The sequence below is a fragment of the Nymphalis io genome, chromosome Z (genome assembly GCF_905147045.1).
Source record: "Nymphalis io chromosome Z, ilAglIoxx1.1, whole genome shotgun sequence".
Lineage (NCBI taxonomy): Eukaryota > Metazoa > Arthropoda > Insecta > Lepidoptera > Nymphalidae > Nymphalis > Nymphalis io.
Genome location: NC_065918.1, coordinates 6869033 through 6887284, shown reverse-complemented (window position 1 = coordinate 6887284; position 18252 = coordinate 6869033).

Genomic DNA, 18252 nt, shown 5'->3' with positions numbered 1-18252 from the left:
TTATTCGTATGTTTTAGGTATTTTTTTATATAATGTAACGTAATGTAGTTCAGAAATTCCAGAATATATTTTTGTTTCATTCGATAAATGGTTTAAGAAGAGACATTTTTGAACTGGACAGTGTACACTAGTTGATAAAAAACTAAAAATCATAAAAATATCTTTCTTTTTTTTCTTGTCCTTAAATTCCGTGGAAAATATTTTTTGTTCACTAAAATATAATAAATACGTGGCAATTTATAACGCTCGGATACTCCTTTACCGCCTTCGACACTTTGACATTAATGACTTCACTTAATAATGCTTCCGCCCGTGACTTCATCCGCGGATTTCGAAGAAGAATTTTTTAGGAGCTCTAATCCTTTCTCTAAAATAAAAAGAAGTTACTCCTTATTATATCAGCTATCAGTCAGTGACAGACCTGACAAAATCGATCAAGCCACGGAATCAAGTTAGGGGAATTAGCCGTAACAAACAGACAGACAAAGAGTCATTTTTTTTAATGTATATTGTCATATGCGTTAGGAAAAAAGTTGCTATTTCGATATTATATGTAAAACATTATTTTCATAGTTCAATGGCAACCAAGTCTTTGGTTGGTAAAAACTTTTAATCCGATTAATATAGAATTTCCATTTAATTTTAGTTTAAATTTATCAGGACACACAAAGCCAACACACACACAAACACAAAGTTTATTAAGTTATATTGCTTATTTTTATTTAATAAGTCATATTGCTTATGTGCAGAGATTTGTAAGTCTACAGTTTGGTAGGAATAGCTTCGTTAGTGGCAGTGTGATGATCATGTACGACGAAGGAGCAGTCGAGTGCTGGAGTGGAGACCACTTATCAGCAAACGCAGTGTTGGGCACCCTCCAGCTAGATTGACCGATGATCTGAAGAGGGTGGTGGGACCTGGATGTGGAAGGTGGATAACCAGGAGCTTTGACGCGACTTGGGAGAGATGTTCAGCAGTGGATTATGATTGGCTGATGATGTGTTTCTCCAAAATATCTACAAAAAACGCAGGTGTGTTATATAATGCTTTATCACAGTAAAATAGATCGACTGGTCAATGTTTATATCTCATTCAAAAGTAGTACAGGATTAAATCCTTATTCTATCCGTAGGAAGTCGAGAAAAATTGCTAAGATATGGTTACTAAGGATGATAGGTACTTTAATATACTCAACGTAAAGATAAAACAATATGGATTTTTTTTCTGTGATCTACAAATTTGATCTTTGGTACTTAGATAAATATTAATAGCCTTGTTTAAACAATACCTTATTATGGGTATTAATTAAATGTTTAAGTAAAGTCCATATTTTATAATATTCATTTGAAAACTTCGCTTCAAATTTCTGTTTATTATAAAATAGACACAGCATAGTTATTGTAATTATTTCGTCGAAAATAAAATTTAATGTATAAATTTAACTTAAAATACATTCACAACATTTACTACTTTCTATTAAATAGGTTACATTACATATAACACAAAGTAATATGACATCTAAAACAATTGAAACTTGTAGAAAGACCGTAAATAGCCGAATCTTTTTTTAATAAATCGAATTAAAATACAGAATATTCAATACATAAATTAAATAAAAAAAACGGCAGGCGCACATCTCAATAAAATACAGCAAAGTCAACTCGTGCGCGCCAAGAGTGATAGCTATGGAAAATGCACTACAATGCGTTTGCGAAAAATATGCGCCGGCCCTAAAATAAACAAAATAAGAATTACTCTAAAATATTAACAAATATACAATATTTTAATTGTTACAATTATAATATTTAAATAGTTGTAGTATGGCACAGCAGTGAAAATTTTGTAAGGCAACAATTAAAAGAAAAGTATTTTATTTGTTGGGAAGGAAATCTACAAATGCCATCTACTGATGAATTGAGGTAAAAATCGGAGTAGAGAATCACTTTTCACTTCTCACTTACAGTTTGTGTATCACCGGACCGTATTTGCCTTTTTTTAAATTACACTATGTACAACGACGAGATTATCAATGTGCAGGACGACAGTAAAAAAAAAATTACAATACAGATTATATGTGAAGAGTTCGTAGATTTTACTTGAAAGATATTTTCTCTTCAAGTTTATTTATATATTATATATTTCAGGAGCTAAACGTATAACTGACCTTAGTTATTTGGCAATTGATTTTATATTTTTACAATTTTGAAATAGCAAACAGGCAGACTTGATAAATAGTATTATTAGATTTATGTGTTGACATTTGTATTAGGAATGAAATATTCATCTTCGTTTACATATTACTATTACAATATTCTTAGTTCATTTGATTCAGATATTAAAATCTGAATTAAACGAATAATTTCTAATCAATAAAATAACAATTTACAATAGACAAGTATCAGAAACCAATGATTTAAAATGACTTAATGTAATTAATATTCATACACAAAATTGTAAAATGAAATCAAATTCACAAAGGAAATATTATAAAACTGGATAAAATATTATCCTAACATCGAAACTAATGTTTAAGTAGAATGAAGAAAGGACAGAATTTAAAAAGATGAGGTCAATAAGAAAAAAATACAAGAGAAGAAGGAGAGAACTACAAGAGACACGTTACAAGCTAACACTGAACACCGAATATACTAACATCGAAACTAATATTTGAGTAGAATGAAGAAAGAATAGAATTAAAAAAAAAATAAGGAAAAGAGAAAATGAATTAAGTTAAAAACAATTACTAGTTAGAAAAAAGATGAAAAATAAGATAGAGAGAGAAACAGTACATATATGAGTACAAACTTATATTAGTACGACAGGAAAAAGTGGCTCTCAATTTTTCAGTTAGAACAGACTTCACCAGGAAGATGGTTGATACTAACCCAGGTGGATCCTTCCACCTCCTTTAATATGACAATGTTTTGTAAATTTAAAAGCAAAAATACTTCGAAAACATCCCAAATTATTTTATGGAATTACTCAGTTGGAGAGTTGGAAAAAGTTTCATTTTAGATAAAAAGTTAATGAAACAGAGATCAAAATAGTCTTGCAGATACGAGTAAAATGAATCCAGCAGAAGTGTCGCCTTCATCCTCACTCATTCCTTCATTACGGTTCGGCTTATTCCTTAAGATGTTAAATAAACACACAAATGTTTTAGCCGAGTAAAAAACAACGTAAAAATATATAACAAGCTCAAACATGAATCAAAAAGAAACAGATTAACCTACAAGAGACACGTTACAAGCTAACACTGAACACCGAATATCCTAACATCGAAACTAATATTTGAGCAGAATGAAGAAAGGGTAGAATTTAAAAAAACTAAGTCGATAAGAAAAAGAGGAAAACGAATTAAACCAATTACTAGTTAGAAAAAGATGCAAGAGAAGATAGAGAGAGAAACAGTACAAATTAAAGTACAACATTATATTAGTAAGAAAGGGAAAACTGGCTCTCCCGTTTGTCTGTTGCAGTGAGCTGAAAGCGAAAGACTGGAACAATCTTCAACGGGTACCAACCAAGGTGGATCTGACAAGATTCTCCCACTTTCTTCGTGTATTGACAATGTTTGGTACATTGCGAGGCAACATTTATTTCAAAGATACCTCAAAAACTTTTATGGCATTACTCAGGTGGAGGTGGCCAAAGTTTTCAATTGAGACATTTTGAAAACATGTTTTTAAGAATTGGCTTCGTGCAAAGTCAAAGTTAATTGAGCACTGCTGAAAACTCTGCTCATGTTATCCGTGCCTTAAAAAACCACTTTTCAAAAATAAAATAATTTCAAGAATATTCAAAAATTAAATTCTAAAATATTGTCAATTGTTTCTGTTTGACACTATGATATCCGCATAGTTAATATTAAAAAACGCTATATGCCAAACTCAAAGACAATTTACTAAACGCGCTTCATAATATAAATTTTAAATGTCGAATGGAGTAGAGAAACTAAGAAGCGCTCTAATTAAGCTTCAAAAATTTGACTTTTTTGCTACAAAAAGTTATTTTTTTGTAGCTTAGCTTCTTAGATATCATTTCTATGCTGTTACTATATCTACCACCAGTATAGGAATCTCAATATTTTTTTATTCTGGAGAATATTTATTTTAATTAAATTATGCATGATGATAAATAACTACATAGCGCAGTCGCAGATAGCACCCGGTTTAAGAAATAGTCGTAATCGTATATTTGAAGTGACAGTGACCTGTGACAGGATATATCTGATGTGGTGATGTGGTCTTACGCAAAAAACAAGTATATTAAGCGCTAGAGGTTTTTTTGGAATAAACGTTAACCAAAAAGGATATACAAAAAATCACTAATGTCAGACTTAGATTATGAATTTACTTTTAAATGAATTTAACCCTGCGAAATTAATTCAAAGATTAGTAAAATTGCTTTATATCCGTTCTAGATCATCCATAAATTGCACCAAGATATATATAGGTATAATAAAATACTTAATCTACTAAAAACAAGCAAATAAATGAAGCGAAATTCATCTTAATCTTAAATTTGAGAACATACACCAATTAAGAGTGAGCAAAGTGGCGCCTCTTTTTAATAAATAATTAATAGCTACCATTATGTGGCTTTTCGACGAAAATATGAAATTGAAACATTTTTATGACTAATCCCAATAATACATAAATACATAAAATTCTGCAATAACTAATTTTTTCTTTAAATTTTTAACATTTTTCTTGTGTTTGTTTTTTTTTGTTTTTTTTTTTTCATTTTTATAAACATCAACAAATATTTAATTTAGAGTTACTATATTTAATCCAAATCGTTCCGGGAGAGAAAGAGGTCATTTATTAGAAAAATAACCGTACCTGTACGATTTTTATTTAGGAAGTCTTATATATAGTTTAAGCCAAAAGAACGCGCATCAAGGCCAGTCCTACATTAGTAAGAAAGGAGTGTAGTAGAGTAAAGATTAAAACTCAAAATACATCATATTTTTGTTGATGCGAAATAATGATTTATTTTTCAAAAGAAAAATAAGCTTATCAAAATTATTTATCGATAAAAGTTTTGCTTATTCAGTTCAAATTAGTACAGTAAAGTAAGTACTTGGATTGTGTGAATGACTTTATGTAAAGTAAAGGAGAAAACATTAACTACATTTAATTTGGGTATACGAACTAATTTAATTTATATTGTAATTATAAGATAGATTAAATTATTTATTTTTTTGAGGATTGAGATTTCAAAGTGTAAAATTAATGTCTTTTCTTACTTTCTAAATTGAATTACGAAACGCATTGACATGGCGTGTTGTCACATTTACGAATCGAAATGGCTAGTGGTTGAAAATTGGTGACTTTCCACTCTATTGGGACGATTGGTAATAAAATAAAGTTTAAGCTTTTTTTACAATAATTATAGAAGCCAAAAACTTACCGGTTTACTTAAAAGTGTTGTTAGGAGGATGATAAGTAAAACATTTCTGTCTTTTTCTTTCGAATATTGATTAAATAACGAGAAAGAGAGAAATCAGTATTTTACTAACCAGCCACTAAACAACGTTTATAAGTAAGGCCATTATACATCACTATAATTAAAAAGAGATCGATTCCCGTTTTTTAATTAAGCAAGCAAATGATTAACTGACTCTAAAAACTTATCTGCACTCATTTTTTAAATTTTATATATAAAATAAATTAAAATATATATATATATATATATATAATGTATTATATATATATAAGTATGTACCTATTTTAAATCAAGAATATAGATTTTAGGTACTTGAAGCCACGAAATATAACAATAATTGAATAAACCTTAAAGAATCACACAGACTCGACAGTCTATGAAAATAAGATATTTTCGCTCATCCGACTTTGCACCTTTATTAGGTTGTTTATGATAATATTATATTATTATTATTATTATTAAAATAATTTTGTAAAATGAAAATTATATATACAACAGATTTTTACATACAAAAAATATTTAGTAATATTTAAAATATTGCATTGCCTTACTAAAGTTGTTATGCCAGCTATTAATGATTAATCAATGGCTGAGTTGAAATTATTCTGATATAACATATATAACGGTAATCAATCGCTTTGAATAAATATTAACGTGTTATTTACAAACTCCTCAATTCTGCCAGATCGTATTTTTTTATCTTAGCAGAATTATTAACGTATGTCATAAAACCTACCTATATTAATAAAAGTTACACTTAATTAATCTTAACAAAAGAGGTAGTTGATTCAGCAATACAGTAGACATATTTAGATTGTAAATAATATCTTAGATAATTGTTAAAGTAACGTTATGAAAATATTTCTAGGTATCTTTTTAGTATTTTTCCAATAAAAATTGACTCATCAACTTTAACACAGAATTGGTAATTAATCTACTATAACATCTTTCAATTGAAGAACCAAAATTAAATCTAGATATAATAATAAAAATAAATTCAATGTGTGCCAACAATTAATCCACGGATTAACATTTCAATATTTAAACAATATTACCTTAAATCGTAGTTTAGAGATCAGTTTTTGTATGGAAAATGTAGATGTCCTGTTTCTTGAATATCGGTTTGTGGTTTAAATTTCGGCCGTTGACATACATTCAAAATACTGCTACTGTGCTTCCTACTTTTATTTAAGTGTAATTTCAAATATACCGGGGTTACATGAGGCATATATTACATTACAAATAATTCTTTATATGAAATTCTTAGATAACATTTTCAATGATGATGAATGAACTTCTATCGCATACAATAACTATTGGAACATATAACCTCATGACAACAGTACATTCTTCTTCTTATACTAAAGAAAAAAGTTACTACATTTAATAGGAACTCATTAGAACCATTGCAATATAAATTACTTATTAAGATAATAAGAAGCTAAGAACTAAAACTTTTAAGATGATCTCTGAAGAAGCCTCACATTCTTTGATATGATCGGCAGATAAAAGAATGCAAATATAAAACAAAACTAATTAAATAACAATATTTTTTGTTAAAATTCCTTCAGTGTTTTATATAAAATGAAACTAATACAAACGATCAATTACACGACCGAAACTTGATGATATTTAGCCGATTTCAAAGTAAAATGTCTGACCTCTTCTTCGTCAATATGTACAGAGATATCTTTTTCTTACCAAAAAATTCTACTCATTAATCTCTAAGTGAACTTTTTTGGATTTACGACTAATTAACTCTAAATGTCTTAATACTAAAATTACTATTGTTATATAAAACAATTGTATTTTTATAACAAAAAAGCTTTATAGCCTGTACATACAAATTGTATGTTTATTTTATGTATAATCCGGGTATTGTTTCTTTTTCAGAAAATCTTATCTGTTGACATTATTTGTAAAATATATTTACAAAATTTCTGTTCGCCCAATAAATATTATTGTCGCAATTAAAAAAAATTATACGATGTAGTTTTGATTTTCTAATTATAAATATCACTTATACATGCAGGCTAGCAAACTGTTTTGTTTTTTTTTCTAATGATATTTATTACATTAGGTGACATCGAATTTCGTTCATGTATTCGGAAATTTTAAGAAATTCTCATGTTGTTGCATCCATTCATTTATGTGAGATTTTCAGCGAAAAATTCCTTGGTAGTTTCTCTAACGGGCATCTAGAAAACATAATTTTGAATTCATTTATAATTGGTGTATAATTTACAATATTGTAAGACACATTAAAATATTGACAGATTAAATATTATCGCAAAATTACAGTTACCTACCTTTATGGAAACGGTTTTTTTTTTTTTTGAAAGTGCATTCCAGTTTTTGATTGGGTTTCTTGTCCGGTACAAAAGGAGAAACGCAACTTCCTCATCTTGCATGAAAAAAAATGCTTATTAGCATATATTATGGACTCAATATAAAACATCAATCTCGTTTTGTTTCATAAGCTGATAGTACGAATAGTAAGCTTACGTACATTTGATAAAATATTTGCTTCGCATAGGGACTGGTCTTAGTATTTCTGTGGCATTCGGTATTTAGTGGAGTAGACGTTGTTTTTATTGCTGTAAAATATAATATTATATATTAAAAATATGTATTAAATTATAATTTTAACTTCATATGCGTGATTTGATATAACTTCTACATCGACAGCCATCCTCTTGGGGAGTTCGAGCGCGCCTAAAGCCAAGACAATTTTAGATTTTACCCAAACGTTACACGCCTCACTTATATTTTAATTGCAATTATATTATATATATAATTTTAATGGAATATTATAAATCATTAGCTTAAATTAAATAATATATATAAATATATGCTTATATTTATATGAACAGCCTTTTGGTATGTAGTGCCTAGCTAAAAAAACTACTAAACTAATATACATACAATAACAGCCTGTGAATGTCCCACTGCTGAGCTAAGGCCTCCTCTCCCTTTTTGAGGAGAAGGTTTTAAAGCTTATTCCACCACGCTGCTCCAATGAGGGTTGGTGGAATACACATGTGGCAGAATTTCAGTGAAATTATGCAGGTTTCCTTACGATGTTTTCCTTCACCGTCAAGCACGAGATGAATTATAATCACAAATTAAGCACATGAAAATTCAGTGGTGCTTGCCCAGGTTTGAACCCACGATCATCAATTAAGATTCACGCGTTCTTACCCACCAACCCGCATTGGAGTAGCGTGGTGGAATAAGCTCCAAACCTTCTCCTCAAAATGAGGAGAGGAGAGGAGACATTCACAGGCTGTTTCGGTTCGGTCGGCGTTCTTACCACTGGGCTAATACATACTTGTACACGGCATATATATATATATATATATATATATATATATATATATATATATATATATATATATATATTGTAAATACAATTTACAATACAAAAAAACAAATGAAGCAATTTCGCAATTTCGATTTATACCTGCTCTAGGGCTCTATTGTTTGTCAAGCGATTCTTTTGAAGAGCCTTAGTGACATCTATAAAAAAAGGAAATAATAGTAACAAAAAAAAACTCGATATACATACATGTTTTTGTTAAATTATTAAACACTGATACAAATAATTACGCCTCGATATAATGTACCTACAAATACATTCATAAAGTATGATAGTGAAACTGTACTTTTGATAAAATCATTTTCTTCACACTAAATTGAAACCGGTCTTAGTATTTCTGTGGCATTCGGTATTCAAAGGAGCGGATGTCAGTTTGTCTCTGTGGAAGATAAATACAAATAATTACGTCTCGATTCAATGATCCTTTCAAATATATTCATGAAGTATCCGTATAACTTTACGCGTACACACATCCGTTTTAAGAACCAGACTTTTAATAATATACACACACAGAGGTATTCTGTCTCGCGAACAAAGAGATTAATTAAAATTAAATTAAAAAGCAAAAACTATTAAAAAAATAAATCTATTTTTGCAACTAATTATTTTATTCAACTACAATAAAAATCTTTACTTACGGATTTCTCTGATAAATCCATCACAAATAAACAGACAGATAAAATATAATATAATTTAATATGAACCACATAATTCTAAAACAAAATTAAAAATTATTTAAAAAATAATATTATACTACATCATAGTGTCAACACAGAAACAAGAATGCCTAGGAAATCTAATATCTAACCCCGCTAAACTTGCGCATGTCCTCCAATAAAATCGATGAAACGCCAGGGAGGAAAATAACAAAAATCATTTCACGTGTTTTGATTGACACATTTTCAGTACACGTGCCCGTTTCTAAGAAACGAGGCCCTACAGTTTATAACTCGAGAGAAATTTCGGAACTGTTACAATTATATAAATTAAAAAAGTTGTCTATTGTTTTTTTTTATTCAAAATTGTTGATACATTTTTATTGCTTCACTCGTGTTTCATCATGATGTCTATAATAAAATATTTACAGATATTTGTGTGCATGAACATGTCTGTTTGTCCTGATTCTGGGTGTAATTATCTATAAAAGCATGTATTTACAAAAGAAAAATAGAAATAATAGAAATAGTATATGTAGTATATCAGTTGTCTGGTTTTTTTTTTTTTTTATAGAATAGGAAGGCGGACGAGCATATGGGCCACCTGATGGTAAGTGGTCACCAACGCTCTTAGACATTGGCATTGTAAGAAATGTCAACCATCGCTTACATATCCAATGCGCCACCAACCTTGGGAACTAAGATTTTATGTCCCTTGTGCCTGTAATTACACTGGCTCACTCACCCTTCAAACCGGAACACAACAATATCAAGTATTGCTGTTTTGCGGTAGAATATCTGATGAGTGGGTGGTACCTACCCAGACGAGCTTGCACAAAGCCCTACCACCAGTGGTTTCCATTGTACAAGCTCTGTATAAGTTTAATTTGGGATCAGATCGAATCAGAAAAATGTCCCAGGATATTATTATTATAAAATGTCGCAATTCTCGCAATTAAAACACTAATATAAGTTACTTTAAGTAAATTAATAATATGATTAATTATTAATAGGCAAACACAAAATAGATTAGTAAGTTTTTTCTACTATCTTTGTCTACTGATTGTTTATTATAGTTAATTTTTTTTATTCGAAACACGTTTTACAATCTCGTTTTTGTTTTGTCGTCAATTTTCGACGGCTGGATTAACACAATATTAATTCGTGTAATATTATTTTCTTATTTATAAGAAGTGCTCGTAAGGGACTACTAGTTTAAGCTATATTTAATTTGATTTTTCTTTAAATCGCTAAACGACTTACTAATACTAATTATGCCAAACTTGCAGCTTCAAATTAATTTGATTTTTCTTTAAATCGCTAAACGACTTACTAATACTAATTATGCCAAAGTTGCAGCTTCAAACTATTTATTATTATTAAAAACTTTCTGCAAGATAATTATGTTCATTGCATAAGGCCACTGTGTATAACTTTTTATGTTTCGCTGATACTCAAAACAGCTAAGCCAATTTGGATATTTTGAGCTTTGTTATATTGAGATATAATGGTATAACCATGGTGGCTCCAACCATGTCTTGTGTTACTACCGTACATTTATACCGTTTTTCAAAGATTAGTGCTTATTAGTCTATCGTCAATGTCTGCTTTTCATTTTATTTTTCGACAACGGGCCAACAAATTAATTTAATAATTTCTTTTTTTTTAAAGTAATGTTTAGAGAACTGGCGACTATTTCGGTATATAATTTCATATTATCTAATTTTTACGATTAAATTTTATGAATCAATCTAGTCCAGATAATTGAAGTTTTAAGTGGCCGCGTTTTTGACTTAAAAATACTCTTCGAATATGTAAAAATAAAAAAGGGTACAAAATTATTTACATATCTGCCCCTGATGTTGATGGTTAAAACCACACTGGAAACAAAGAAAATCCGTCATGAAGACATCCAGGGCTCAGCATTCTTGCGGGACGTTGTTGTAAAAATGTAAAAAATAAGCTCTATAAAGCAAATTATTGGCGCGGCGCAATGCTACCATGGAGACAGACGCCGTTCTTAATAGTGCTTAAGTTTCTTATGGCATAATATCATCATATAGGATAGAAATCATATAAAAATCATAAAAGAAATACGTTCGCTAGTTCCCCTTTCAATTATGCACCTTACATTCAATATACAACTAATAATTTGTCTGACGTAATGTCTGAATTGACTAATTGCACTAAGAAAAGGATTAAAACTCAATTGAGTTTATTATATTAAAATAATCATATAAATATTATTTTTACTACCCAAGCCTGGGGGTGTTGCCGTTGTTTGATTTGTAGTTTAAAAATAACTTAAACTAGAAAAACAAATAAGTAAATACTCCACATTGTAATGATTTAAGTTTAGCTCGATTAAGAGAATTTATTATCGAAACTATTTTAATATACTTCATTCAAGTATGCTCCTAGACTTTTAGATCATTATTATACAATTTTTTTTTTTTTATATATTCGCCGGGAGGGCAAATGACTCTACTCCACCTGATGGTAAGTGGTAGTAGAGTCCAAACGCGACGACGGCCAGTACAGACGGGAAAAACGTTCTGCACTAGCCGCCTTCGCCTTGCCGGCCCGCAAGATGCCTCTTCACGCCTCGTTTGAAGGAACCCGGGTTGTAAGAATTCCATTTTTTGGAAGTGCGACAAAGAAAGGAGTTGCCAAATTTCTTTGTTCGCGATGGAATTGATGTCACAGTTAGGCGGTGACATCGAGAACCAGCTCGCGTGGACTTAAGAAGGAAGGTTGAAGCAGGAATTAGAGAGAATAATTCCTCAGAGCACTCGCCGTGATACAGTCGATAGAAAGCGCTCAGTGCTGCTATCTCACGACGCAATTGTAAAGGTTCAAGGGTGTTTGTGACCTTTACGTCGCCAATAATGCGTACGGCACGTCGCTGCAACCGGTCCAAGGCCTCAAGTAGGTACTTAGCAGAGCCATCCCAAAAGTGCGAGCAATATTCCACGCAAGACCGTACCTGTGTTTTGTACAGCAGGTACAGTTGTTGTGGCGTGAAAAAGCGCCGCACCTTGTTCAGAACTCCGAGTTTCCGTGAAGCTGTTTTTATAACAGCCTCGATGTAATCCCTTGGACTAAGGTCGCAGCGAACGTCAATCCCCAGCATGGCGATTTTGCTTTGCATCAACAGCGGAGTACCACAGAGGGAGGGAAGAGGGGAAAATGTTGACTTTTTCGCCGTGAGAGCGCATACCTGTGTTTTCCTGGCATTAAACTCAACAAGATTATTAGAGCCCCATTTGGCGATGAGCTCTAACGTCCTATCGAGTTCAATGACAAGATGCTTCCGCCTCTCCTCAATTTTCGCTCGCCCAGCCATTGCGCGTCCGTGGTATCCACCATGCACTGTACTATCGTCTGCATAGCAATGTATGTTCCCAAGAGAGAGCATATCATTGATATGCAAAAGAAAGAGTGTGGGAGATAGCACAGATGCCTGGGGGACCCCAGCATTCACTACATAGAATTGTGAAGCGCAACCATCAACTAAAACACGAAGGCTATGCTTGTGTAGGAAGCTGGCAATCCAGGTGCATAGCTGAGCAGGCAGACCATATGCTGGCAGCTTGGAGAGAAGACTTCTGTGCCAGACCCTGTCGAAAGCCTTGGAGATATCGAGGCTGACAGCCAACGATTCTCCATGCTTGTCGATAGCTTCACCCCAGAGGTGTGTTACGTACGCTAGAAGATCACCTGTGGACCGTTTTGGTCAAATGAATGAAATTACTATGAACTCAATGAAAACAACTTACATTTACGGTAAAGTACATATTATGTCAATACTTCGCCCCAGGGTGCATTGGTCTCGGGGCGACAATAACTTGATGCTATTTTTGTATGTGGTCCTTATTATTTCAATTAAATATTTACAATACTGTTATATATATAATAGAATGAATATAATATTACATATATAATAGAATGAATAGTGCAACTGCAGTATTAATTACGAAAATAACGAAATTACGAAAATAATTAACATGCGCCATCTTGAAACATCTTAGGGCCCAGGGTTGTGAGTATTCTGATCGGCTATTAATTGTAAAATAAAAATAATTTTAATGTATCTATATAATACATTTTTGGATAGCGGTTACCCAAAATATAGTAGTGAATGTCCCACTGCTGGGCCTCCTCTCTTTTTTTTGATGAGAAGATTTAGAGCTTATTCCACGACGCTGCTCCAATACGGATTGGTGGAATACACATGTGGCGGTATTTCAGTGAAATTAGACCATTTTAGATTTCCTTCACCATCAAACACGAGATAAATTATAATCACAAATTAAGCACATGAAAATTAAGTAGTGCTTGCCCGGGTTTGAACCCACGATCATCGGTTAAGATTCACGCTCTCTTACCACTGTGCCATCTCGGTCATTAATAATTAATTACTAACTACTACCCGTAATTACTAATCAAAGGATATATCATATAGAAACCTGCGGAATTTGAACCTCTCTTATACACAAACTTTCATCCCCAATTTCACTCACGTGATGAAATTTCATGAAACGTTGTCTTTTAGTCATAAACAATTATGTTTATAAAACACCTATTACCGTAATTAAAACTTTCATAAATGACGAACTTTATATTTTACTGGTGGTAGAGCTTTGTGCAAGCTCGTCTGGGTAGGTACCACCCACTTGTCAGATATTCTACCGCAAAACAGCAGTACTTGGTATTGTTATGTTCCGGTTTGAAGGGTGAGTGAGCCAGTGTAATTACAGGCACAAGAGACATAACATCTTAGTTTCCAAGGGTGGTGGCGCATTGGTGATGTAAGCGATGGTTAACATTTCTTACAATGCCAATGTCTATGGGCGTTGGTGACCACTTACCATCAGGTGGCCCATATGCTCGTCCGCCTTCCTATTCTATATATTTAAAAAAAAATCATCTTAGATGATAAATTTCCTTACAAGCTTTTATCTCTAATTTAACTTCTTCAGGGAATTAATTTTATTAATTTGAAATTAAGATCCTATCAGTCAGTCATTTTAAAATGTTAATAAGTAGATATCCTCTAATATAGTCGTTTATTAGATATCAAGTCAAAGGTAAAGAAAGTCAACTAATGGGACTACGAATAGAAGTTATGGTCTAGGATACTACCTATATAGATATCACGTGTTTGTAATATATGGAAAGATATTGAAAATTATGGGGCTCTAAAATAATCTATTCGGTTATAATAATTATAGGTCGGAGGGGATAGCATTGATAATAAAACATATTCATCATTCGCCATTGCTGCCTTTTAATAAATCAATACAACATCTATAATAATATTTTTGTGCTACTCACTACTCAATATTACTCGTACCAATAAAACAGACTAGATACATCAGTCTCCGACATTCTTCATCCTGCATCGCTAATTCCTTTATTCATTCTTATATTTTTTGAATACACTAACATCGAAACCCTTAATAACTATATTAATGATTTTAAATTTATTTTAAATACAATATCAAACAAAAAATATTATATTTACAATAGTAGTTTTACATATTAATACCCTTATTAGTGTTATAATAGTTGAATAAAGTTTTCATAAAATTTTATTAAGATTATTAAAATTTCAGTCAGACTTTAAAAGTTGCATCTCTATAATGAATTTTATTTTTTTATAAACACTAATTTTTTCTCTTGACTATATATAAAACACCAAATTTTCCGACAATTTACAAATATAATAAAAAAGTATATTTAAATAACTTTTATTATTATTAATATTTACTATTTTAAGAACTTTAAATAAAAAAGTTTGTTTAAAGTTCTTAAAATGAGCGCAATTTGATACCAATTATTACATAATTATACAGCTGATAATAATTAGCTGACAAAAAACTTGTGAAAGTTTTGAATACTATTTTTTATATTATAATTCTTCAATCAAAAAACAGGAACTACGAACTATACGATCAAGTCAAATTGATAAATTTTTATTTATCTAGTACATTTTTATGAAATGTATATTTATATTATTTAAGTACTTATTGTTGAAATTTGGAGCGCATCCTCGTGTGGTTCTTCCGACACAACTAGTGGCTAAGTGAATTCTGGATTAATAATTTCGGGCAATCCATCGCCTTCAATATCTAAAAAAAAATACATATGTGTTTACTCAAATGATTATATATATATATATATATGTATATTACGAGCTGAATTGAAATGTAAATAATAATATTAATAAAAAACCACGTATACTTTGGCCATGACATTGTCTGCAATTTTGGAGATCGGTGTAGAATTTTCTTTCTTTGTTCATCAGCGTTCTCTGGGATAACAGCTTTTACCTATAACATGGCATATACAACTTGTAAAAAAACTCTGTCCTACCCGAAAGGCATATAGGTGTGTTATAGACATTACAAAAAAAATCATTAAAAATCAAATATTCATTAATATAAACATGTTATTTTATTTAAAACACACATTTTAATGCCCTAATTCCCCAACATCGAGCAAATTTTATAAAATCTGACAACAACAGAGTCAGGCGCCTCCTATGAGTGTCTTTGAAACGCTGCTGGCACGTAAGGGCATGTCAATACTGCTCAGCGTCGACCGGTGCGCGGTATTGTGCATCTGCCGACTAAAATAAAAAAAAAAAAACCACCTAGCTCACAGTCTCAGTAAGCGGTCTGAGCGACTTGGACTCTAGCGCGTAATTTATTTATTTCCTTTATTTATTAACTTTCAGGGAAACATACAGTAATTTTATGCTTATGAGTAATACATATTATTTTTCATAACACAATTAAGTTTCCACGACGAGAAAGAAAAAATAAAATAAAAATAAATTAATAAGCGTGATGGAAGACTACCCTAAAGTATCACACACACACACACAAACTTCTCTTTGTTGATCGGACACACCGTTTCATGCCGAATGGTGGTGTCGGCTACTTCAAAGACGTGACGGGGCGTGCTTCGGCACGTGACATGTGACTCAGTTTTGCGCGTAAACTACTTCCGAGTAGTCGTTTTGCAGTTGTGCTTGTGTTCGTATATCGTTTTTTAATCAAGAGTATTTTAATTTGTTAATGGTAAGGTAAGGTGGTTAATGGTAGGAGTGACTTTTGACCTTTTAAATCGGGAACAAATGTGCTACAACGCGTCCGTGGCAACTAGGTAACAGGTAGTAACACAAGGAACGACCTTTTTGCCTCAGCCATCGCATTGGTGTCCTTATAGAATGATTTTGACACACGATCACTCGGACACATCAAAAACATGCTCTTTTCAGAGCTGCATAAAATTCAGTTTCTAGTTACTACCGTAACTTAACGATTAACAACAGCTGATCAACTGAGGTCATGATCTTATGTCCTCGATTCCCGATGTGTTGCCATGTGATTTTCGTCATTTAATTAAATTAAATATTAATTTTATTCAGGGATTTTTTAAATTAATATTTTAAAAATGATTACGTAAATAGAACCGACTGACGATACCTAATAACTACTTCACGGTTCGGACAAAGTTTTTCTTACATACTGTATAAAAAAACATGAGCTTCACACATGGAATAGAAATAAATACTTGAAACATACTTGCAGGTAGTTTGACTTCTTGAGCCGATAAGTGCTGTATTATTATTTTTGTCCTATGTTCATGTCATTTTTGCACGTTGCGCTATTTCTGATTGTGGGACTGGTGCTGCACTTTAGGCTTGTTCTGTAATTTGGGATATTTCTGCACGTTGAAATGGTTCTGCACTTTTGGCATTTTTTGCACTTTGAGGTATTTCTCAGCGTGGGCAAAGTTCTGCACTTTGAGCTCTTTGTTGCACGTTTGACTATTTGTGCACGTTTGACTTTTTGTGCAGGTTAGGCTTTTTGTGCACGTTGGGCTAGTTATTCACGATGGGCTATTTCTGCAAGTTGGGCTAATTCTTAATTTTAGCCATTTTCTATACGATAAGCTATTTCTGCACGATGACACCCTCTCCACCGCGACTGGATGGGTCTTTCGGGCGCCTGGCCAAACTCGCAACAACTCTCACTGTGAACTGGATGGAAATACTGGGCCTGAAGGTCTTCATATCTAAAACGGAGCCCTCCATCTTCCAAGGTCCATGGAGAGGCACGTTGTTAGGAGCGAGTATTACCGACACGGTGATCAAGGTGCAGGCTCAGATGAAGGACCTGGGCCTCATCCTGGACGGGCGATGGAACTTCGGGCAGCACTTTGTGCAACATGGCCCGAGGCTCGTCAATGCCGCCGCCACTGTGGGCCGCCTGCTACCCAACGCAGGAGGACCAGTATCACTCTGGTGGTGCCTCTATATCAGTACATTGAGATCGATGGCACTGTATGATATGGGTGGACACGCTCACCGCTTACAACAGAGCTCTATTGGGGAAGCGGGTCATACCGGTGAGGGCGATAGAAGGATGTCTTGGACAGTGGATCCACTCTGGAAACCACCTTTACACCGAGCACCTCCGTGCTCTTGGAGGTGTACCGCTTCCGGGCAGAGGTGAAAGAATGAGGCGTCCAGGGTCGACGGAGATCGTATGGGTCAAGGCTCTAGCCTAGCAAGCCCTGATGAACGGAGGACCTGTGGTCTCTAACTAACAACTAGCTCTCTCTCTCTTTAACAAACAAAATAACAAGTCCGCTATCTTGAGTCTACCATGTTGGATTTAGAATTACATCAAACAACTAACCGTGCATTATCATCCAAACTAAACGTGCTTACAAAGTTTCAGCTCAATCGGT